At 42.7% G+C, this 24,104-nt stretch overlaps 1 protein-coding gene across 4 annotated transcripts in view; it reads left to right on the top strand.

Annotated features, from left to right (window-relative positions):
• Nucleotides 1-5,806: 5,806 nt before the first annotated feature.
• Nucleotides 5,807-24,104, top strand: part of DAAM1 (dishevelled associated activator of morphogenesis 1) — a 181,074-nt gene continuing 162,776 nt past the window's right edge. For 2 of the 4 annotated variants that reach the window (XM_054530691.2, XM_002824803.5), the window contains exon 1: nucleotides 5,807-6,235. The gene's annotated coding sequence lies outside the window, so the exon portion shown is untranslated. Of the gene's footprint in view, nucleotides 6,382-24,104 lie in introns of all 4 variants that reach the window. The other 2 variants (XM_054530692.2, XM_009249129.4) reach the window with 2 other exon arrangements.

A 24,104-nucleotide genomic window follows, 5' to 3' on the forward strand; every position in this document is an offset into this window, starting at 1 on the left:
CATAAACAGCACCCAGATAAAAAATTGAGCAATACCAGCATCCCAGAGACCTCTCATGCTCTCTTCTATTACTATCCCCTAAAGGTAACTGTTACTCTAACACTATCAATGGCTTTACCTCTTTAAAAAAATGTTACTTAAGTGGAATCATACAGTATATACTCTTTTTACTCAATGTTTTTTGGTGCGGTTCCTCCATATTTTCACATGTAGACATAGCTTGTTAATTCTCATAGCCAGATAGCACGGGCTGGCAAACTATGGCTTACAGGCTTACAGGCCAGCTGACTGTTTTGTAAATAAAGCTTTATTGGAACACAGCCATACTCATTCCTTTATGTCTACGACTGCTTTCATGCTACAATGGCAGCACTGAGTAATTGTAACAGAGATCATATGGCCCTCAAAGCCTAAAATATTTACTATCTGGTCCCTTACAGAAAAAAGTTTGCCAACCCCTGCAATATAGTATTATGTGCCTATGCCACAATCTATTTATCCACTGTACCATTGATGAGCAACTGTGTTGATTTTAGTTTGGGGCTATCATGGAGTTGCCAGATTTAGCAAATAAAAATACCTAATGTCTGCTTAAATTTGAATTTCAGACAAACAATAAATATTTTTAGTGTAAGTGTATCCCAAATATTGCATGGCAACCCTAGGCTATATGAATACATATATGAATATATGAATAGCATAACTATGAACATTTGAATAGGTATCTTTTGGTAAACACATATACACAACTCTGTTAGGTATATTGCTAGCAGTGAAATTGCTCAGCCATAAAGGATGTGTATGCTCATGCTTAGCAAATACTACAAAGATTTTTCCAAAGCAGTTTTACCAGTTTACAGTTTCACTAGCAGTGTAAGATTTGTTTCTTATCTTTGGCAATGCTTAGTATAGTTGGTCCTTTTAATTTTAAACAATGTGATGGGTATGTAGTGGTATCCTATTATAGTCTTAATTTATATTTTCCTGCTGACAAATGAATTTAAGCATTAGTTGGGCTGTCTTTTTCATGATGGCCAGTGATTTATTATATGTTCTAGCTTCAGTTGGTGAACCAGAACAATTATATATCCTTTCTCTTTGTCTCTTCATTTTCTCTCTCTTCAGAATTTGACTTGGGGAAGAAGAAGAAAAGAAAGTGGATTTCAGCATGAAAGAATCTAAACAGTCATTAGTGAACAAATGTGTAGCAGTGCTGTCCAACAGAACTTTCTGAAGAAGTAATGGGAGTACTCTGTATCTGTGATGTTCTGTGTGGTAGCCACTGGCCTCACACAGCTCTTGAGCACTTGAAATGTTGCTACTGTGACTGAGTAATTGAGTTTTAAAACTTTATCACTTTTAATTAATTGAAATTTAAATAGCCACATGAGGCCAGTGACTACAGAATTGAACAGCACAGGTCTCACAGATGGACTAAGAGTAAGCCAGTTATGAAGAAGCTGATACAGGAAGACCAGCTAAAATATGTCAAAGGAGAGTTTCTCTTTCTGAACTCCAAGGAGCTGTTCAAATAAGATTGGTCTGGAGAGAGTTTTGGGTGGCTGGAGGTATTTTCACCCCTCCACTTACTGTGCCTAACCTTAGTATTGTTGCCATTCTCACATTTCTGTATGACTCCATCTCCCTCGTTCTGTTCCGATGCTGGTTTTTCAGTTTTTCTGAGCTCTCAAACACAGTGAAATGAATCTCTTCCAAGTGCCTTTTTAGTGACTAAATTGAATAGTTGGCTCAGAATGCTACAAAGTCCTCTCCCTCAGGAAGAACCAAGTTTAACCATTAAGATCCTGATAGATTTACCAGCTTAAACTGACACCTCTTGGGGTGGCTTCCAGGTTCACACTTTCTCCTTTTTGAGAAGACTCCCAAACACACGGGGATAGGTACTGAGTGATCATATTTGAGCCACACAATCTTGTTATGCTTGCTGTAGATCCATGGTTCAAAAACGTTCAAGTGTGTCTGAATCAGCTGGAGGACTTGTGAAGACACAGGTGGTGGGACCCATCCCTAAAGCTTCTTTTCCAGTAGGTGTGTAGGTGTGGCCCAAGTATCTGCGTATCTAACAAGTTCTCAGGTGATACTGATGTTGCTGGTCTGGGGATTGTACTTTAAGATAATTAAGTCAGGGACTGTTGCCTGACATAGGACAATAACCTTCTCTCAGGAATTTGAAATTTGGAACAAAGAGCTCGGAGTCTGAGTGCTAGTAGACCAGTGCTCTGGAGAGAAGGTCTGAAAACTACCACTGCTTAGGTTCCTAGTTTGTCCGGTTCCTGTTTGTCTTGAGCCTTGGTTGTCTAATCCTTTGAATAAATCCCATTACATTCTTTGTTTTGCATAAACTGGCCATAGAAAGTTTTTGTTGTCTGCCCCTAAAAGAACTTTAACTGAAGTGTGAGTATGTCAGTTAAAGTGTTCCACCAACAAAACAGAAAACGATTCTAAGTAGTATTTAAAAGAGATAATGTGATCCAGAGAATTGGCCATATCGTGATAGATCTGTGAAGCCAAACACCCAACGCAGAGATTAGCAACAGCAGGAAGCTATCTCTAGCTAGGCAAGAGGGACAAAGGGAGAAGGTGTTACAAGGCCAGATGGCCTGGAAGAAGCTGGAACCATGACAGACCAGTCCAACAAGGAAAATGCTGCTGCCACTGCCAGAAACATCACCCAATGCACCTCTGAGGAAGTGAAGAAATTCCCTAACTTCTCCCTTCCTCCTGCCTACAATCCCCCAGCAGTGCCTCTCCATGCTGGGAAGCTTGGGAAAAGCTCCCTATGTTACTGAGGACAGCAGGGGATCCTGAGGAAGAACAACATACAGATCTGAGAACAAGTCAAGGACTGGCACTGTTCAACCCTGAATTTCTCATTTTAGTCTTCAAAGTACATTTTGCCTACTTACCAATTAGAGTGAGATAATATGTGTGTGCTATATTCTTTCTAATAGTCTCTGTTAAGAATAAGAATTTTTAATTTAAATGGGTTTTTATTACCTTGTTCCATAATTAGGCCTGACATTTCTGAGATAATCTTTTGGGAAAAATTGCAAATGATATAAAGAACTAACATTTGTATAGTGCTTTTCAGTTTGAAAACTATTTTTACATGCTTCATTTAATTTAATCCTCAAAAACCTCACGAAATATATATTATTGTTAACCCTGTTTTATAAATAAGGAAACTGAGGCTCAGAGAGAATAAATAACACAAATATGCAAAGTAACATGGATCACAAATAATGGAATGGCACAATCCCAAACCTGGGCTTAGCACACAACCTTGATTGTTGCAAAACACCAAGCTATTGCATGAAAGTACACGCAAGGCTACAAACTTTCAATTCGTTCCTCTCTGTTGATAACTCATTTCCTCCTTTATCTAAAATCCAGTATCTAGAATAAAACCTTGTAACCAGCACTGAGAGAGGTGATTTTATAAGATCATCAAAATGCTTGTGGTGCCTTCTCCTCATCCCCTACCTGTATAGACTGTCAATTAAATCTATTCTTAGTGGTCTCCCAGGTTCCTAATTAATAGGCCACGATTATGGGATGAAGCAGGGCTTTTCATAAGGCCTTCAGAACAGCAGCAGTTATGTAAAATGAAAAGATAGAAAGTAAAGAAACCCATTTTGACTGAGAATATCAATTAGCTAGACAGAGTGGGTGTTTTTGATGATTTATGAGACTACTTGGCCACCTAGAAAAAAATAAATGCAAACATACACAATGATTGTGTATGAAAGTGAGTGAGAGTGTGTGTGTGAGTTCCCTTCTGTCTCCATAGAAGTGGTTAAGCTTCCTCTGCTGCTAGCTCTACAGACTGTATTTCTCATGTTAAAGGGCCATCTTTGTTTCCCTTGGTTACCAATGAAACTGTGCAGGGATCAGTTCAAATCCATCACCACTTGCAGAGAATTTTTCCAAACACAATGCCCTCTTTCTATATCTATTATCTATATTTATAGCTATTAGATAGGAAGAGCGTTCACATGTGCATTTCTCCACATTTATGTGCTTACAGTCTATTGTGTATGCTGTCCTTTACATGGAGATGACTAGGTCACATGGCACATCCCTATAATATTGTTAAAGAGAATGGAATTTTTGTTTTCAGACAGACTGCATCTTCTCCTTCATTACTGAAGAGCCAAGAGAACTTGTTGTAAGGCGATTTCTCCATTAAAATTACTCCTCAGAGTGTGCCTCAGTAACATACTTTTATCTACAAGGATAAGCCCTGTCTTAACAGAAAGGCTCCACATTCAATTTATTGACTCAATAAATTTCAGGCTCACTGATTATGTTTCAATCTAAAAGCTTTACACAGTTATAAAATTAGAAGCGCCTTTAGAATCATCCCAGGTCAAGTTTCTCTCTGAATATTTTTCCACCATGAACTGCGTTACGTTAAGTCTACCCATTAGTTAGAATATCAGTGATTATACCCTTGATCTGATGGCCAGGGGAAAATTTATATTGTCAGAGTTCATTTTAGATAATATTTGAAACGGACGAAATAGCCAAGGACAGAAGAGCAACATTCAAAGCTATCTTCTTTCGGGGGAGAAAAGTGGGTCTTGTCTATAAAGAACAGGCTTGTTAAAAGAAAATCAGAATTCATCGCTAAACATCTCTCTGAGCAAAACAAAGCATTTCCTCTCCCCTGAGATCCTCAACTAGTTTCATAAATATTTTTTCACTTGAACCCAACTTAGTGTTGCAGAATGAAAGGAGAAAATGAATGATAAGAAGAGTTCCACCAACGCTTCAGTACGGAGTCGTCTGAAATCTTAATTGTGAACCTTTTTTTCACAAGATGCACAGTCTTCTAGAGATTTTGCTAGTGGTACGGGTGTGTGAGCTGATCATTATATGGAATTGAGACACATCAAATGCCATTAAAATTTACATTTACAACTCGAGTAACTAAATGCATTGATTCTTTTCATATTAAAAGACACTTGGTATTCACCGAATAATGAAAAATGCCACAGAAAAAATTATGTGTTAACAATACAACCTGCCTAAAGGGTCAGAATTCTGCTACACACCTTTTGCTTACCTTTAAATAAATATTTAGGTGTGTTAAGAGCAGGGCAATTCTTGAACGGCACGATGTTTTGGTTTAATGTCTTTATAAAAATATTTGAAAAGAAAGGTATGGAAAATGAGGGGAGAGTGTTGTGGATTTAAAAACATGTGTATACATAGATACACAATTATTAAAACTTTAGACAAGGACGTTTTCTTCCTCGGAGTGGAGAGCCACCAGGGCGGGAAGTCTGCCGCAGGGATGAACAAAAGCATGGCTGCACGATAGTATTATCTTTGCAGCAGCAGCAGGCGCCCTGACGGAGGGTTGCGGCGACTGTCTAGTCTATCACACCGCATTTATGGTAGTGACAACCTCCGTTATTCTGTCAGCTCAGCCGACTAAGTTGTTCCCCGCGTTCTGCCTGGTCACCTTGTCTCCGTTAAACGGGAAGGAGAAAAGAGAAAGGTGAATTGAGCCAAGTGGGGTACAAGGAGATTCCTCCGCCTTGGGACCCGCGTCGCCCCATCCTCTGGGAAGTGTTGACCGGGGCGAATTCGAGGACCGTATTTAACCCAGAAAACAGTAAGCCCTCTGAATTAGCTGCTACGCCTGGGGAAGGCAGAAAAGTCTTAATCGTCCCTTCCCAGCAGGGACCAAGAAAGACCAGTTAGAGCGAGCCTGGCCGGACCACGCGAGCCCCGGACCTCTCCGATCCTTCAGAGCCCGCGCCGGGCAAAGCAGAGGTCAAGTCAACAGGCACGACCGCAGGGCAGCCTTCCCACTCTCCCGTGCGGTCCGCAGCTCGGCTTCGGAACGACCACCGCTAACACTGCAAGGCTGTAAGGCTGGGAGGGGGCGGGTCCTGAAGGGGGCGGGAATAAGGGGGCGGGGCAGAAGGGCCGAGGAGTGTGTCGGGAGATGTATTTCCACGAGTCCCGACAGCAAAGCTGTCCCGGCTCCGCTAATAGATTGGGACTACTACTCCCAGGAGTCTGCGCGCCCGACCGAAGCGTCCATGCGCAGTGGGAGGCACTTTGTATCCTATCAGGCGAGGAGAGGGTGATGTCACCTGCGAGTTAGTAACCTACGAGCGGCTGTGAAGGAAACTGTTTAACCGGATCCCATTGTACCCAGAGTGCAGAGCCGCCTTTCCAGCATGCAGGGGCTGCTCAGGTAAGGGGGACGCTCCTCCTTGCCCGCCGCACTCATTCATTAAGTGGCACCGCTCAGTGGTGCAGGGGTGGGCGTGCTTCCGTGGGCTGGGCGCTGGGTTCGCGGCGCGCCCTCCCGCTGCCTCCCCGGAGCTCCCGAGCCAGTAGGTAAATATTAAACCCGTCCTTCAGGTTGGGTCTGGGTGGGAACGGGACCCAGACAGCTCTCGGCTGCCTAGCTGGGGGTGGGAAAATGGCTGCAGCGCAACGCAAACCGAGGCAGCAGGGAGGAAGACGCCCCCAAGGACTGGGGTCCCTCCCTTTCTTTCTAAGGCGCCCGGCTGGCCGGGGAGCTGGCGGGGTAACACTCGCCGCCTTGCTGAAGGCTCCCCGGGGCTGGGGCCGCGGGTACTGCAGCGGCATCCGGGAGCTCCCGGCCCGGCGGCTCCGAGAGGGAGAACCCCGAGGCAGGCTTGGTGGACACGGCGGTAGCGACAGGGAAGGAGGGACTCGTGTACCCGTTCGCGTCCGAGCAGAGCCCCCAGTGCCCCTGGCACCCTCACTTCCAGCCCCATTCGAAAGGGACGGAGCGCCTGTAATTCAGACTAAGTTGGACCTAAATGTTTCAAAACAGACAGAAGGGAAATCGGGCCTTGCGGAGCGAGAGCAGGGTGTTGGCGGCCGGGGAGGCTGCGCCGCCTGCGGACCCGGTTGTGAGGCACCGCAGAGGGCTCCTGCCGCCCGTCCCTCTCGGGAGGGCGCATCTCAGTCTCCACGGTCCCTTGGTATAGAGCACCTGGGCTGGGGCGAAGCGCCTGCCCTGAAGCCCTGGGCCAGGAGGTGGTAGCGCGGGGGTGGAGGTGTCGGATAATCTAATGATTAGGCTCGCTGTGGGGCAGGAGGGGTGGATAATCGGGTTTACCCAGCTGGTTCTGAGAGCCAACTGCTTGTAATCGGCTTGCCCTCTGACTGGAGACGTGCACGAGGCCCAGAGCTCTCAGTCCTCTGGATGTTCTTTCCCTTTCCTAGTACCTTCATTTGTTCGTTTACTCATTCATCAAACCTTGCTAAGGTCTCAAGTTGTTCATGGCCTGGCTTTCCGGAGCAACCTCTCGCCCCATAACGTATTTAGTGATGCTTGAGCTCCATTCCCCTCTCCTTCATCTCCACTTTCTGGAGAGCATCAAGAGCAAATGCCACCCGTGACCGTTTTGCTGGTAGTTTCTTGAGATTCGAGCAGGACCCAGTGAATCCAAGCGGAGTTGCCTGCAAGATGAATCCCGTTGCCATGGCGACTCCTGCCTTCGGAATCTTAGCCGCTGCCACTGCTGTTTCGATTCGATGTGGCTCTTCGGGCAGCTGGGAGGGAGTGGCTAGTGGGTGTGGTCAAACGCTCGCCCTAGCCCAGCTGCTCTCTCCTCCTCGCCCCTTTCACAGCCCCGGGACTGTCCCCTTTCTCTCCTAAATAGCTTGGACACAGTTCTAGACCCCTTTCCCTTCCCCGTGCCACACCTCATCACGCCACCTCGCTCCCTGAAACTAATTGTTTGGCGCCTTTTTCCTGAGGCAAACTCTGAAAATTATAATTGGAAAAATCTCTTCCCGTTTTGGGGCTAGCCGCATCATTTCCCCAATAAGGTAGTTTATGGTGTTGGAGGCAGCTTTGTCATGAAAGGCGCCCTCCCCTGTTGTGCATAAAGAGAGCTCTCTGGTCACCAGTAAAGGCTCTCAATTTGCTCTAGGTGCAGCTGATTGGAAGTGATTAGGGACAATTAATAATGGTTGGAAGACACTGCAGTCCCTTGTGGTTCTCATAAAATCTAAAGCCAGGCTAGAGGGTGCAGGTCCTTGAGGATGAAGCATGCAGGGCCATAACCAGGAGCCTTGGGTCCTACTCTGGCTCTGTCAGCCACTGGCTACTCCACGCTGGGGTTAACCCTTTACCTCTGGGGACCTCAGTCTTCTCTTTGGTAATGTGGGGAAAGGGTAGAGAGGGGTTCCTAACGTTAATTCTAGGTGCAGTAGCCTATGATTCCAAGATAGACTTGGTCATTGTCCTTTTTCGTCCCCGACCCCAAAGTAATCTGAAGTTAAGGGTTTAAGCTTGGCTTCTGATACTGTGCCATCAGGTTATATGGACAAGGCAGCTATGTGACTATTTATAATACTGTTTATACTACCACTACTATTATTGCAGTATCTGGACCCTTCTACTTATACTTTAGTATTATAAATAATTGTTTAAGTTTTGCCTTTTTATAGATTCCTAATGAATGCAGTTATTTGTAATTGCATTAAGTGTAATTGACTTATATAAATATTTTGTTTCCCCTCTGCTTGCATTTTATACCAACGTGCATTATCACAGATGTTGCAATTATGGGGGAAAGTGTGTATATGAGAGTGTCTATGCATGTGTATCCACAGTCAGGTAAATGCTTGGGATTGCTGTGTGCTTGGTGGTTGACACTTACGATCTTATTTTCAGTAGGTAGCTACATCCCCATGAGGAAACAGGTTCAGAAGTTGTCACTTTTTTCCTGGAACTTATCATTAAATGAAAATTTCCTTCATTCTTCTGCTTGTCTACCCTACTAGATTATAAGCTCCTTGAGGGCAGGGTCTTTGTTTTGTCCTTTTCTATCTCCGCAGCATTTAGAGCAGTTTGTTCATTTGTAGGTCTTTAATAAATATATGTTAAATGAATATAAACTAGCAGAACTATGATTGGAGATCCAAGGTCTATTATTTCCACTGATAGTTCTGTCATCCGTGGTAATATTCCCCTTAGCTTTCTATCAAGCAGTTTCATTTCATCATAAACCAAAACTTGTCTGGCATAAAAGGCCTTCTATGTATTTGAAATAGACATAGTTCCTAATTATTTGCTTTTAGAATACATTCACTCACATCGACTGTTTCTTTGTAGTTACAATTTCTTATTACCCCTGAACCAGGCATTTCTAGATTTCTCTCAGTTGCACTATCCTTGGCCCAGATAATCTTCCCAGGAGGTGTATGACACGTGAATAGGGAGAGACACCAAGAGAAAGATACCCAGAAGCTTTTGCCAGGCCACCAGTGTCTCCCAGAAGAGCTAGGAGACAATAGTCCTCTCACCTGAGGCAGAGCCGTTCTGTAAACAGGATCAGTTGTTTCAGGCTGGTTGATGTGAAAGAACATTTGCCTAATATTTGTAACATGTTACCATCCAGTAGTCGGATTCTGTGGGTTTTCAGGAGCATAAATTAGTAAATTAGTGAGGAGGTGTGATAATGAAGAGGGTGTGGTGGGTCACATCCTTGGGTGGTGCTTACAGGAGCTCCATGAATAGGTGCTAAGGAATTTGAATCCTGGCTTTCTTGTTTTGTGGACATGTTCTGTGTGTTAAGGGGTGTGTGTGTGTGGTTTTGAGCTACTTTGTTTAAAAGGCTGTTTTTAGTGTTGGCACTATGGTACTTAAATAAGGTGTTTATAAACAAAACAGTTCTGATTGAAAGTGTTTCATTTTGTAAATATTTGGGAGATGGCATAAAGAGAAACTTGAGGTCTTGTGTGAAAACACTTTAAAGTTGCAGCTGTTGGACCAGAGGAAACATGCTTTTCCAACAAAGCTTGGTATCCTTGAGTGCCCTAGGTGTTTGGTTCAGGAAATAATCACAGAGGTTGTAACTGCTGTGGGGCCCTCCCTGGCTTCAAGCCGTGCTCTGGTATTTCCAGTGTTAAGTCTATCCTTATATTGCCGGAAACAAAGCAAGGTGTCCAACCTAAGGTTAGCGAACTTGTTTTCTCTCTAGAGGGGACACCAGTCAAAATAAAAATTCTATATTCTGTTGTGATTTTTTCCTCTTTGGATGAGGGATATGGTGACTTATTTTGGTATTACAGTTTCTAACTTGATAATAGAGGTAATCTTCTAAGTGAATACCAATCTTAAATACGCACAGCATCTGTTGTAGTGGTTTCAAGACCTCAAAGTTTAGGCCGGGCCCGGTGGCTCACGCCTGTAATCCCAGCACTTTGGGAGGCCGAGTCGGGCGGATCACGAGGTCAGGAGATCGAGACCATCCTGGCTAACACAGTGAAACCCCATCTCTACTAAAAATACAAAAAATTAGCCGGGTGTGGTGGTGGGTGCCTGTAGTCACAGTTACTCAGGAGGCTGAGGCAGGAGAAAGTCCTGAACCAGGGAGGCGGAGCTTGCAGTGAGCGGAGATCGCGCCACTGCACTCCAGCCTGGACTACAGAGCGAGACTCCGTCTCAAAACAACAACAACAACAACAAACCTCAAAGTTTAGAGGAAATTGATTGCACAGGTACTATTTAAGAAATTGGTACTGAGAGCATTTTCTCTATTTCTGTATGTGGTTTGGAGGTAATGTCTGGTTGACAGATCAGGCTAGGGTTGATGATACCCCTCTTGAAGATGCATTCACTTAGCAAGTGTACTGTCTTTTATGTAGATTATATTACTTAGAGTGGCTGAGGCTGCTGATAGAGACCAGCGTTGAAGCGTGGATCTGAAGTACACCCCCTTTCTCTGAGCTGTCACCTTGTTTGTAGCCCCACTGAAACAGGGACAGATGAACATGAGATTCAAGTTGATTTTAGTGACCTATATTTCATCCAGCAGATTTTTTTTTTTCAGAAATAAAAGGTTACCTTTTAATTTTTTAGTATCTTTTCCAGTGTTCTAGGAGAAGGGGGAGAACAGAGCATTTCAGGGAGAGTTTGCATTCATAGTCCACAAGTTTGCATACATAGAACATGTGTCTAAAAATGAACTGAATGTTAAGTCCTAGAAGCACCACAAGAAGTGTACAGAGCCTTCCCCATCACTCCCAATTAATCTGGGGTTACCAAATACACCCTCAGCTTTGGTGAGCTTGTTTTCCTCATTGATGTTTAAGCGTGCCTGGTTTTTACTCCGTCTGTGACTTTCTACAGTAATGGCTGTCCACGTCTGGAATGTGCATCCCTCTGAGTGTCTGGATTATCTTGTGCTTTCATATCTAGCTCAGGTGCCACATCTTCCAGGAAGCCTTCCGTGCCCTTCCTCCTTAAAGCACTTCGCCTGACCACACACCACTTACAGCTAATTTGATACTGATATTGTATGTGAGGTGCCTACCTCATGCCAAGCCCTTTCTAATACTTTCCATGGGCTACGTCATTGACTACACATAATTATACAAGATAGATACTTTTATTGCCATGTTCTAGATGAGGAAACTGAGGCACAGAGAAGTTAAAGAACTTGCCTAGCTTAGGCCACACAGCCTGTAAGTGGCAGACCAGGTTAGGGACTCAAGCAGTCTAGTTCTTTATACATCCTGATGTTGCCTGGTTTCTGACTTTCTGGCACATTATTCTTTTCTCTGCAACTTGAGTTGGAGGAATCACAGCTTCCTTTGAGCCTGTTAATTCTCAGACAGTGCTGGGTCAGTAAGTCCTAGATTAATTGAGAGTAAAATGACTTCTTCATGTCATGGGTTCTTACAGCCTGATATTTTGGAACAGAAAATGTTGCGTGAGATTAAAAACGTTGTTTTTGAGTATTTAAATGATAAAACTTTGGAGCTCTCTTTTGCTGTATGAACGATAGACAAATTATTTGAAAAAGGAAATGCTCTTATATTACAGCTCTAAATCTGTTCAGAGCCTGTCCAGCATTAGACCTTATTTGTTAAGTAAGGTAACTTTTCACTGGGTTGAATCCCTCATCTGATAAAAGATCTTCTCACCCAGAACAGGGCCACAGAAGCCTGCATTGAGAGTTAAGAGGGCCCATAATTTCTCAGCTTCCCTCTTCCCTGTAGTCTTTTAACATAAATTGTGAGAGCTCTTTTGAAAAGAAAATAATGAACACTTGAGCAGTAGTCAAACATGTAATCTAATATTGGATAGCCTTAGATATTAAAATAAACTTTTTCCCCCACCTCAGAAGAGATACTTTTATTTATTTTTACAGTGGAGCAAATTTGGTGGCAAATAAACAATTTCTATTCTTTTAAACCATAGCCGCCGTTGTGAATTAAGTGGGGAAAACTAGGGAAGCAAGTTCAATTTCCAATGCAGTTGGTGCAATTTCCTGACTTACAATAGATCTTTTCCTTTTGGTTTAAAACTAGATATTGTGCCACTTAGACAATATTTAATGAAGACAATTGACTAAAACAGAAGGAAATAATAGGAAAGCTATGCCTTAACGGCATATTGCCAGGAAGGGAAACATGAAAACAAAAGGCTTGTTAGCCATTAGGCTATACAATCTTAAAATTTTTTGAACAGACATTGATTTCAGAAGGTTTTTTTTTTTCTTAATCATTCATCTTGTTATACTTTTTTTTTTTTTTTTTTTTGAGACAGAATCTTGCTCTGTCGCCCAGGCTGGAGTGCAGTGGTGCCATCTCAGCTCACTGCAAGCTCCGCCTCCCAGATTCACGCCATTCTCCTGCCTCAGCCTCCCGAGTAGCTGGGACTACAGGTGTCCACCACCACACCCGGCTAATTTTTTGTATTTTTAGTAGAGATGGGGTTTCACCGTGTTAGCCAGGATGATCTCGATCTCCTGAGCTTGTGTTCGGCCCGCCTAGGCCTCCCAAAGTGCTGGGATTACAGGCGTCAGCCACTGCGCCTGGACTCATCTTGTTATACTTTTTAAGTATGTCATTCACCTTTAGTAATAACCTGGGTTTATTCAGTTCTATAAATTACACCAGCATTGGGGTTTTAAGGCTACCTGTATTTCTGCTGGCACACAATTAAGGTCACCTATTAAACTGGTCTTTGTTATTTTTATGTCTAAAAAAAATACCTGCAGTGTGATTGGAAAATGTTGCCTATCTGATAGACTTCTTGAATTTAGGCTTACAAGAGTAGATAGCTCAGATCCTAGCTTTGGGCATTGTTGGGGTAATACAGATGCCCATCTTTTATTTTCTGAGATAGGTTCTTATATTCTGGCTTGTTGGCTAGCTCAGTTTGTTAGTGATATACAAACCAGGTCAAGTGCATGGGTTAGCTTTGCCTTGTTTTGGAGCCACAAACTGTACCTGTAATTCTAGTCACATTTTTTCTTTAAATTAATCATGCTCTTGGGGACTAGACTGTACATTGTGGACATATCAGTGCACAGCTATCACTACTAAGGGCAAAAAAAAGGTGCCATATTTTAAAGCGAACTGGTAGGGAAACCCTGTAAGTGAGAGGCAAGACTGCCAGCAGCTTGCTAAGGAACCGTATGCTTCTGACAGTTGTTCTCCTGTGTAGATTAGGTCAGGACTAGGGGCAGCTTCTTGAAAGTTTGCCAAAGCCAATATCCTTGATCTTTTTCCTTTCTTGGCAGAATGACAGATGCCATCAATGTGTGTTTGGGTGCTACTTCTGGGCTTACTCTTAGATGAAGTTCTGGATATTTGTGCCCAAGAAGAAGAGTAAAGGATGGTGGTCAACATTATTCACCAGATGAGATAGATTGTTCATATGTGCCTAAGCTTAAATTTGTATTAGTTTCATAGAGATTTGGTAAAACCAAGCAGTGAAATGTTTAGACACAAGTTAGAACCCGCAGTTCTGTAACAAGAGGTTTAGACCAGGGACCCTTCTAAATCCCCAGAATTTACTACACAATTAATTGTAAGAAATTGGCTGGGCGTGGTGGCTCACGCCTGTAATCCCAGCACTTTGGGAGGCCGAGGCGGGCAGATCACAAGGTCGGGAGATCGAGACCATTCTGGCTAACGCGGTGAAACCCCATCTCTACTAAAATTACAAAAAATTAGCCGGGCCTGGTGGTGGGCGCCTGTAGTCCCAGCTACTCCGGAGGATGAGGCAGGAGATGGCGTGAACCCGGGAGGCGGAGCTAGCAGTGAGCTGAGATCCTGCCACTGCACTCCAGCCTGGGTGACAGAGCGAGATTCCGTCTCAAAAAAAAAAACAAACAAACAAACAAAAAACTAATTGTAAGAAATTAAAGGAAATGAAACAGACAGCTTAAACTATTTGAAGAACCTTGCTGCATTCTCTATTCTTGAAAGTTGGTGAAATTGTGAATATGGAAAATGTCATACATTTCTGTTCAAGGCAACCCATTTGGAATTCTTTTTTCTTTTTTTTTTGAGACGGAGTCTCGCTCTGTCGCCCAGGCTGGAGTGCAGTGGCGCGATCTCCGCTCACTGCAAGCTCCGCCTCCCAGGTTCCCGCCATTCTCCTGCCTCAGCTTCCCCAGTAGCTGGGACTACAGGCGCCCGCCACCACGCCCAGCTAATTTTTTGTATTTTTAGTAGAGACGGGGTTTCACCGTGTTAGCCAGGATGGTCTCAATCTCCTGACCTCGTGATCCGCCCGACTCGGCCTTCCAAAGTGCTGGGATTACAGGGGTGAGCCACCGCGGGAATTATTTTTTCAAATGCAACTATAGTTAACTCATTATTAGTGGCTGCTATTTGATTTAGGCTGAAGGTGGAAAAGAAACAACAATACCATTTCTGTTTGGTTTCCCCATCCTGTTTGTGTGGCAGTCATTTCTGCGTTAGAGGTACTTTGCTCAGCACTGTTGGTAATGTGAACTAAAAGTCGGAAGACATGGCAATAAATAAATGCTGGAATTGAAGTCAATGGCTGAGAGTGACCGCACCATGTTCTCAGAAGGTTAAACGAACAGGCCTGCTATTATATTTTCGTATTTTAAAAATCAAGAATACAGATTGAACTGGAAATACTCTGTGACCCATTTAGGGCTTGAGATTCTGTGAGTAGGTGACACTTCCAACTATAGAAGTTCTAGGAACTGTGGCAGGAAACTGCCTTGCCTATGATATTTTCTGCTAAGGGCTGGTTAAAATTTTTTTAAAAATGTATATAGTTTTACATTTAACCCAATTTCTTTTCAGGCTGTGGCTGAAGTTACGTTTGCAATTTGTCAGTTCTGCTCTTTTGGCTTCTCTGTGGGCAGGGTGAGATGGCTGTCTCCAGTCTGCCAAGTTGCATATCTTGGGAGCCCCATCACTGACCTTACAGAAAAGCATGTCTTCCCCCCTTAACCCTCTAACTTAGAATGAGAGTTGTGAGGCAGCTGGGAGAGGAAGGCTTACATTGTAATTCTCTCAAGCTCAGATTGTTTTTCTGACGAACAAGTTAAGGGAAGTAGGTAGAGGGGAGGACAGAGAGAGTTGCTGTGTTTCACTTATCTTATCATTTGTTTCCCTCTGGATGGCCTTTGTTTATGCTGTCTCTTCAGGCAAGGAATTCCTCCAACAGAAAGCATGCGTACGCTCGGGGACATTTATATCGGGGCTTCCTTCTTCTTGTGTTTCCATTTGCTGATTTTCTTTCTTTTTTTTTTTTTTTTTTTTGAGACGTAGTCTTGCAGTGTTGCCCAGGCTGGAGTACAGTGGCGCAATCTCGGCTCACTGCAACCTCCGCCTACTGGGTTCAAACGATTCTCCTGCCTCAGCCTCCCAAGTAGCTGGGATTACAGGTACCTGCCACCATGCCCAGCTAATTTTTCTATTTTTAGTAGAGACAGGGTTTCAACATATTGGTCAGGCTGGTCTCAAACTCCTGACCTCGTGATCCGCCTGAACTCCTGACCTCGTGATCCGCCTGCCTCCACTTCCCAAAGTGCTAGGATTACAGGCATGAGCCACCGTGCCTGGCCCCATTTGCTGATTTGCCTTTCTTCTCTACGGCCTGATCTGGAAGGAGGGGTGGAAATACTTAACCTGCTTTTAATGCTTCTGTTAGGGGATAAAGAGATTTTAAAACAGTGATGTGGGGCAAACATGTGGATGGCTTTTCTAATGAGGAAGGAGGATAATGCTGAGTAAATGTAGATTCAATTTACATGTAACTTCTGTTTGGTAGAGTGTTTAATCACACGTTTGACACCTTGAATGAAATCTTTTCATCTGTCTTTTGGTGCTTTGCAGTTGCGCAGAAGAAAAGACACACTGTTTGATTTTAGGTTCAGTTTGGGTAATCGTGGCAATTCCTTTAAACTTTCCGGACCTCTCTTTCCTCATTCACAGTGTATTCACATAGAATAAGCTATCTTCTGGATAAAAATTCTAAATCTTGGGGAAGACAGTATCCTCTTAAAATAATGACCTCGCTTATGTGGTACTGTGTACTCGTCAAAGTAATATCCATTGTGTTTCCCTAAAATGGAGATCAGTGAGGGAGAACTCCAATTTTTCGCCTCCAGTTTTCAGCCTTGGCCGCCCCTGCCTTGGCACGGTGTCCTGAGATCCTGTTCTTGGCTGGAGCTAAGCCCCATGATCTGATCCCCAGTCTCTTCTCAACTGCACAACTCAGTTCTGTAGGATATAAGGGATGAAACTCGACAGAGTCTTTTGGTGATCATACAGTTCTGTTTAAATTGATCATCACTTTTTAGTTTCTACTTAATTGTTTTTCTTTTTTTAAATTTGACATGAGGTCTTGAACTCCTGGCCTTAAGCAATCCTCCCGCCTCAGCCTCCCGAGTTGCTGGGATTACAGGCGCATGCAACCATGCCGGGCTGATCATCACTTTAAACTGGAGTCTGACCACCAGGGGGTCCACAGAGTGAATGTAGCCAGCTGTCCATGTTTTGCTTGGCCAGCACAGTATTATTTTTTAAAAGGAGTGATATTTTAGTGAGCATTTATATTCTGATTTGTCACAGACCTTACCACACTCTAGTGCCTAATGCACAGCCACTTAGTTTATGTGATATTTATCTCCTTGGCCCTTGAAGGCATTGAGTTTGTGATTCCTATTTTCAACTAAATTAAATTGGGATGAATGTCTCTTCAAAGGTTTATCTAGCAGTGGGCTGGCAGATGACCCATTTTTGTACTTTAACCCAGGGTTTCCCAACATCAGCACTCTTGAAATTTGAAACTGGATAATTATTTGTTGTGAGGCAGATTGTGCTGTGCACTGTAGGATGTTTAACAGCATCCCTGGCCTCTACCCACTAGATGCCAGTAACATCCCCTCCTCCAGTTGTGACAGCCCAAAATGTCTCCAGACATTGCCAAATGTCCCCTGGGGGCAAAATCACCTCTGGTTGAGAGCCATTTGACAGAGTTTTGGATGGTCTGAAAACTTTAATCATTGAACCAAGCCTGGATATTTAGGGATAAATTGGAATTCATCTGGGAAACTGCGCCACCCTGCTGTTTTTATTTATTTGGGCAGTTGGTTAGAGCAAAGTAAAGGTCAGTGGATTAAACCCTTTAGGGTCACTTCTCCATTCTTCCATGACCACAGCCTGGGAGGCCAGCCACATTTTAAGGACATGTCTTTGGTCACAACAGGAGACTTTGTGAGACACTGATGCCGGGTCAGGGTAAGCCCAGCAGATCTAGTAGGTAAACAGCTTTGAAGCCCATGGCCTGTGTTGGTAGGTCAGTAATGCTATCTGTGGGTAAGGAGGATGAGGCTTTGGGGAAAGGGAAGGCCAACTCTGTCATTATTGTCAAATGCCAAAATGCTTTAGAAAAAAAACCTTAAGCTTTAAAAATGACAGCTTATCTCAAATCAGCAGTGTGGGAAGGGCTCTGAAGAGGATTAGCACAGTGATGTTCCATTTTTTTTCCTCCCCCAAACAAGAATGTTTTTTAAACTTGACTCTAAAACTTGGGCTTTGGCAACACTGAAACTTGCCTTGCCTTTCAGAAAAAACATCGATAAGATTTTCAGGGTACAAAATGAAAATGTTATAAGGTTTTAAAAACCAACCCAAGTTCCTTTCTTGAGCAACTAATGCAAAGATAATGCTTAAGGAAGCATATATTTTCATATAAAATGTAAAACAACGTTCCTTCGCAGTTGGATAGGTGGGACTTCTGAGGATATCCAAGCCTCTTCTGCTCTGTCTGGTCTTGTAGTTCTCCGCCCTGGATATGCATCAGAATGTTCGCAGGGGATTTTAAAAAAGAGATGTTTAGGGATGCTGACTCAGTAGATGTGGAGTTGGGGCCCATTCTACAGGATTCTTAAAGATCCCCAGGTAGGTGGGGCATGGTGGCTCACGCCTGTAATCCCAGCACTTTGGGAGGCCGAGGCGGGCGAATCACGAGGTCAGGAGATCGAGACCATCCTGGCTTACATGGTGAAATCCCGTCTCCACTAAAAATACAAAAAATTAGCCAGGCGTGGTGGTGGGTGCCTGTAGTCCCAGCTACTTGGGAGGCTGAGGCGGGAGAATGGTGTGAACCCGGGAGGTGGAGCTTGCAGTGAGCAGAGATTGTGCCACTGCACTCCAGCCTGGGTGACAGAGTGAGACTCCGTCTCAAAAAAAAAAAAAAGAAAAGAAAAAAATATCCCCAGGTAATTCTGACATTCATTAAAAGGGGAAAATAGGTGAGAAGAGTGAAAGATCTTGGGTTTGGGAAATGTAGTTATAGTTGCAGATGTGGGCTGGTTCTGGCTGCCTAGCTGGTTAAGTGCACAGCTTTGTTTTTAAAAATTCCATGTCTGGCTGGGCATGGTGGCTCATGCCTGTGATCCCAGTACCTTGGGAGGATGAGGTGGCTGGACCACCTGAGGTCAGGAGCTCGAGACCAGCCTGGCCAACATGGCAAAACCCTGTCTCTACTAAAAATTAGCTGGGTGTGGTGGCTGGTGCCTGTAATCCCAGCTACTCGGGAGGCTGAGGCAGGAGAATTCGCTTGAACCCGGGAGGTGGAGGTTGCAGTGAGCCAAGATTGTGTTCCTGCACTCCAGCCTGGGTGACAGAGTGAGACTTCATCTCCATGCCCCGCCTCACCCCCCTTCTAAAAAAAAGTAGCTGAGCATAGTGGTACACATCTGTAGTTTTACATCTGTAAAACTAACTGTGTTGGATAAGAAATGTTTTATTTAACAGGGATTATGTAGCTCAAGGTTTCTCAAATTTGGATTCATGATCGTCTGTGAAACACTGTATTAAAAGTTAAATTGCCAAATGTTTAGGTACTCACTTAGTGTTGATGGGATCATAAACCCATGTGCAAAGGTAGGCCTTGAGATACTGTGGTGTTATTTGGTTATAAAATGCTTATGAAGGTGTATTAGTTTTATTACTGCATAATAAATTACCAAAAACTTAGTGGCTTAGTAGTCTGCACATGCCGTGGCTAGATTCTCTGCCCAGGGTCTTAGCAGGCAAAAATCCAGGTGTCAGCCAACATGCTGTAGTCTTCAGCTGGGGCTCAGGGGCTTCTTCCAAGCTCGTGAATTGTTGGCAGAATTTATTTCCTGTGACCATGGGACTGAGGACCACTAGCTGTGGGCCAGGGACTGCTTTTAGCTTCTAGAGGCCACCCACATTCTGTTCTACGTGGCCCACATTGGCAGTTCACAGTGTGGATGTTTGCTTTCTTCCATGCCACGTGGAGAACATCTCTCTGATTTTTTTCCCTGCAATCAGCTGGAGAAGAGGCAGATATTAAAAGGGCTCGCCTGATAGGCCAAGCCCACCCAGGATAATCTTCTTTTGACCATATAATGAAACATAATCATGAGAGTGGTATCTCATCATAGTGACTGGTTCCATCCACATTTAAAGTGGGGAAGGGAATTATATGAGAGCAAGGGTAATGGGGTATCATTTAAAGTTCTGCCTGTCATATCAGGTAACATACATTTATGCCATTATACTCTTGATGACTATTAAAATGAAAACACAAAATCCAAAAAATCATCAGAATGGGGCTGGTGCAGTGGCTCATGCCGGTAATTCCAGCATTTTGGGAGGCTGAGGCAGGTGGGTCACTTGAGGTCAGGAGTTCGAGACCAGCCTGGCCAACATGGCAAAAACCTCTCTCTTAAAAAAATAAATAAATAAGTAAATGAAAATCATCAGAATGAATGGCAACTCACAAATAAGCTTCACAACTTCCTGTCTTCCTAAAATGATCCCCCCATCAGATTTATTGCTTCCTGTTGCTACTTTTTTTGTTTTATGTGGAGTGAAAATGAAGATTTTAAAAACATTTTATTATTGAACATTTCCTACACATATACATAAAGAAACTAATATAACTAGTATGAGAATCCTCCATGTTATTTTGTCCTGTAGAATTTTCCAGTCTGGAACTCTTGTTACAGCATGATTTTCTCTTTACTCTAGTTCCTGTAAATTTGTTAAATTGAAAATAATTGATGTCTTATACTATCTGGTCACTAGAGGTAGAAAAACTATGTGATAAACAGTGTGTATTGGCAAAATTTATTAGGTCCATGTATATAGAGATATTTCAAAAAGCATATACATTTAGCAGTGAAGCAAATGTCAGGTTTTCCAGATTCCTATTATTGAGAACAGTTTAAGTTTTTATATATGTACAGTGTATTAATTAGTTCAGTTAAAGTTCTTACAGAAAATAGATAACATTTAAAAATATTAAGTGATGTTTGGATTTGCTGAGATCTTTGACCTGAGTGTGTTTGTTGAATCAGGTTTTAGCTTCTTTAAAAGGAAAAAAAATTCTTAAAGGAGAAAGACATTTGAGTTTTGAGTTTTGGAAAATGACCAGATTTCAAAATTGAGGTCATAAAATAATTGCTTTTTTACAGTGAGCCTTTGCTAGTTATTTCATATCTGTAGGTTCTCCAAAGACATGTCTTTTGTCCTTAAAGACATGATATACTATATTTAAAATCTTTACCATTGGAATATTCTATTTTTAAAAATGCAACACTTTATATTGTGTTAAGAGAATAATTTTATATGGTTGTCACTGAAAGAAAATAGAAGAGGTTATCTAACTTAAACTTCATTTTGTAGGAAAAGATACCTTTGGGATGAGATAAATAAGAATACAGTAGGTTAGAAGAGAGGATGGCCAACTTTTTCTGTAAAGGTTTGGGTGGTAAGTTTTTTTGTTTTTGTTTTTGTTTTTTTGAGACAGGGTCCAGGGTAGACCTCCCCGAGCTCAGGTGATCCTCCCACCTCAGCTTCCTGAGTAGCTGGGACTACTATGCCTGTCTAAATTTTGAAAAATTTTCATAAAGACAGGGATCTCACTATGTTGCCCAGGCTGGTCTCGAACTCCTGGGCTCAAGCAATTCTCCCACCGTGGCCTCCCAAAGTTGCTGGGATTACCAGCATGAGCTACTGCACCTGGCCCTCAAAGTGTTCTAAACTGTGTGCAAATGGAGAACCTGAAGAGATTTTTCCTTAACCTCTCTTGATACATGTAAGATTGTGTAATTCACTTGATCGTTCTGGGGCTCAGGCATTTTTTTTTTTTTTTTTCTTTTTTGAGACGGAGTCTCGCTCTGTTGCCCAGTCTGGAGTGCAGTGGTGTGATCTTGGCTCACTGCAAGCTCCGCCTCCCAGTTCATGCCATTCTCCTGCCTCAGCCTCCTGAGTAGCTGGGACTACAGGCGCCCGCCACCATGCCCGGCTAATTTTTTGTATTTTTAGTAGAGACAGGGTTTTACCGTGTTAGCCAGGATGGTCTCGATCTCCTAACCTCGTAATCCGCCCGCCGCGGCCTCCCAAAGTGCTGGGATTGCTGGCATAAGCCACTGAGCCCGGCCAGATATTTCATCTATAAAATAAGGTATACTTATCCCACTCTTATTCCAGTGTTTAAAATTAATTGGAAAAAAGATTAGAGCTTCTAGAATGCAGGGTGTTAACAGTAGAAACTCATTAGGATCAAACTACTTTGAGGAGGAAAGTAGTAAGAAATATTGGAAATCAAGTCTACTTTTCTGAAGTTTTGACAAATCAGTTTGTATTGTCTTCAGCTGCATTTAGCAAAAAATACTCTAGTAAATTTAGGAACTAAAATAGAGTCTTGACTGGGTTTGTTTTGTTGAATTAGTAAAACCTATTTGTCATAGCTTACATTTGTTTTAAAACATATTTTGATTAATTATTAATTTATTTTTAATCAGTGTTGTGGCCTGTATGCAGGAACTGATCTATTGGTAGATAGTTGGCGCTAAAGAATAATTCTCAAAGAGTTTAAAAATAAGATTCTCAAAATTATAAACACATGCCAACAATTTTAATTCATTAATTAATGAGGGAACCAGTAAGATGTTAAGGGTTGTTCACAGGAGAATTTGAAGAACAGGTATCTATATGTCTGCCTGTGTATCTGTCATCTATCCACAATCAGAAATGCTGAAATAAATTTGCTAGTGTATACAGCACTGGTTAATATTTTCAAAGGCCGTAAAATGCAATGTTTGCTTATCTTTTCTATAGGCATGTAAGGCAGTTATATCACTACCAGACAAAATTCATTTGTTTTGCTATGGACAAGAGGCATTACATTACTGTGTGTTTTTTGCAAGTGAGTTTCTGCCTCTACAGAGCTGTGAGATAGTCTAGTCCAACAGGTTCTCAAACTTTTCGATTTCAGGACCCTTTGACTCTATTAAAAATTGAAGATCCCAAAGAGACTTTACTGTGTAATATATTTATCATGTTAGAAATTAGAATTAAGAAGCTTTAAAACTATTCATTTCATTTAGAACATATCAGTAATGAAACCTATTTCATGTTATGTGAATGATGACTTCATCATGGGTATTAAAGCTCCTCAAAAATTCTACTCTATGCTTGTTGAGAGAGTAAGAGTGAAAATGACAGCATCCTAGTGTTGTAATGAAATTAGTTTTGAACTCACAAACACACTGAAAAGTCCTTTGGCTCTCCAGGACTCCTCAGATCATACTTTGAGAACCACTGGCCTAATTACAAACAAAAAAGTCAAAGATCATCCCTGGAGGGCCTCTTAGACCACAAATCGCACTCCATTGAGAGGATACCCAGTAATCTCTTTTGCCCACTTCTAAATCTTGGGCTTTTTCCTGACAGCAGTCCCTTCTCTGAGAAATGTTGCTGTGCCTAGCATGGGGAATTTTCAAGGCCATTCTGAAACTATTAAGTCAGAAACTTATTTTTTGGTTATAATATTAATTTAGGTTCACTGTGGGGGAAAAAAACAAAACACAGAAAAGTACATAGATAAAAATCTTAATGAAGTTTTAAAAATGCTTTTGATTATACATTACCTGCTCTCTTTTGCATTCTCCCCCCAATTAAATGTTGTCATAAGCATTTTTCATGTAATTAAAACTCTTAGATGGCTGCATTTATTTTCATTTTATACATGGTACTGAGAAATAAAAATAAAATCCTAAGCCTCCCAGTTGACCTAACAGACACCCTGTTGTCCAAGGGGACTCCCAGAGAAACCTTAAAAATTGAATTCCTGGCCATGATGGAATGGGAGATTTGATGCATCTTAGTATGCCCCTTCCTTATGAGCCTTTAACCAGCATTCCTTCCTAAGGAGTAAGCAGAAGCCAACTCCAGAAAACAAGAAACGAATGAGTCATAACTTCATCGCCTTCAGCCAATCATCTGAGGCCATGGCCGGACTCCCCATCTTTGCAGTTTTGATGTGGCAGCTCACCAGTTTCACAATGCATCCCTTCCTAAAAACTGACCACCATCTCCAGGCAGGTTTTGGCCAACTCTCCCAGGAGGTCCAGTGAGGGTTTTCACGTCCTCTGCTTTGCCTTTTGACATCAGAGGGCCGAAAACTCAACCCTCAGATCATGCTAATGCCACCGTTTTTTGAACATATGACCCATGGATAGGCATCAATATCATTTGGATGTTTGTCCCCTCCAAATCTCATGTTGAAATGTAATCCCCAGTGTTAGATGTGGGGTCTGGTGGGAGGTGTTTGGGTCATGAGGGTAGATCCCTCATGAATGGCTCAGCACCATCCCCTTGGTGACGAGTGGGTTCTCGCTCAGTTCAGGCAAGATATGGTTGTTTAGAAGAGTTTAGGACCTTCCCCCATCTTTCTCTTGCTCCCTCTCTGGCCGTGTGATGTACCGGCTTCCCTCTTCACCTTCTGCTGTGATTGTAAGCTTCCTGGG

This window comes from Pongo abelii, chromosome 15 (genome assembly GCF_028885655.2).
Source record: "Pongo abelii isolate AG06213 chromosome 15, NHGRI_mPonAbe1-v2.0_pri, whole genome shotgun sequence".
NCBI lineage: Eukaryota > Metazoa > Chordata > Mammalia > Primates > Hominidae > Pongo > Pongo abelii.